We start from the raw sequence: 1,511 nt of genomic DNA on the forward strand, positions 1-1,511 counted from the left end.
TAACTTGGACTTCTTTGGATTATGTAATGAGACACTGTGTCTTGTTGAAATCTTAAGGAAAATATTGCCATTTTTGTTTTTGCAGGCACACAATTGCCTTGTGTTCAAGTTCCAAGTACCAACCAACCTTCCATGTATTGCTATTTCAAAGATAACTCTATTTACAAAGCCTTGACACTACTGTTCAAAGATCACTGCAGTGTGTGCGACCCAATGGTCAGTGAGGACTGGGAAATGTGTCATTGCTCAGTTCAGCTCTCAGGCTCTTTTTTGGTAAGTTGTTTGGGATTAGAGCCACTTATTCACAGCTGACAGGTGCGTCCACAAGCTCATGAACACCTTTATGGGTTTGCTTTCTACAGTATCTGCCCAGGCACATTCTAGTTACCTGACACATCCTGGTTTCAGTCCTCTCACCAGAAAGCCGGGGCTGTATTTACCCAAGTGGCACTTTTCACAATTGTCTCACATTCAACCTGCAGGCAGAAACAGGGAGAAAAGAGCAATTGTATATGTCCCTTGGTTTCACAGCTCCTTGAAGAAACAGAAAATTAATTACACGGTAGATCTACACTGTGCTGAATGCCAGGAGGGAGCCGTCACCAGTCCTGTATTGTTGCTGCTCCTGTGTCTTGAACCAAAGCAGTATCCTGCTCTCAGACACTGACTTGGGTTTGGAGACCTAAATAATAAAGCTTGGAGAATGTGGGCATCGATCCCACTACCTCTTGCATGCTAAGCAAGCGCTCTACCACTTGAGCTAACTCCCCACACTGGGGGAGCTTTTTTTATCCTTAGTGGGTGGCCTGGAACACAGGTGATTTCAGGGACTTCAACGCAAAAGCAGGGCTCTACTAAGAGCAGATTTTTTCATTGATGGGCCAGGGCAACAGTGCAGTGTCTACTCATTCTCTGCAAAGAAGGAGGAGAAAAGGGAAGAAGGATAAAGTCACAAAGGGAAAACTCGTGCTACCACAATATCAAGTTTAGGGTATTCCAGGACAGAAAAAGGCGTGTCCCAGCAAAGGAGGACCTGCCTAGACCTGCCCAGCTAAAGTGTCACTGATTTTTAAAAAATAATTAAATAATAAAAATGATTAAATGATTTTGTATGAGTGTGTGTGTTGTGTGTGTGGTTATAAAGGTGGGATGGCATTATCACTTGTTCCTTGTAGCTGACACTGTCGGGGGTTGTGAGATGGTACAGATTTCTGACAGGCAAAAAGCTCCTGTTGTTTTCATAACTAGGCCCTTTCAGGAATGAGGCCAGCGTGCTGACCACTGCCCTAGGAAACCCCTGGAGAGTGCTTCTTTCACTTACATCTGAGAAATGGGTTGCCTCCTTGCTAAGGTGTGTCATGTACAAGTTACATGTCCAACTATATGTCAGAACAACAACAACAAAATTACAGAGCAGAGCCATAAAGAATAAGAGACAAGATCATATCAGAGTGTAAGAATATGTAAAATATTAGAGTGTAAGAATTAAAATTGAGCTATGAAGAGATGGA

The 1,511-nt window shown here is 43.1% G+C and overlaps 1 non-coding gene across 1 annotated transcript; it reads right to left on the reverse strand.

The window, feature by feature from the left end:
• Window positions 1-697: 697 nt before the first annotated feature.
• Window positions 698-770, reverse strand: TRNAA-AGC. Its single transcript has one exon. It is a non-coding gene; the product is annotated as a tRNA-Ala (tRNA).
• Between the last annotated feature and the right edge of the window lie 741 nt (window positions 771-1,511).

The sequence above is a fragment of the Trachypithecus francoisi genome, unplaced genomic scaffold, assembly GCF_009764315.1.
Source record: "Trachypithecus francoisi isolate TF-2019V2 unplaced genomic scaffold, Tfra_2.0 Lachesis_group10, whole genome shotgun sequence".
Lineage (NCBI taxonomy): Eukaryota > Metazoa > Chordata > Mammalia > Primates > Cercopithecidae > Trachypithecus > Trachypithecus francoisi.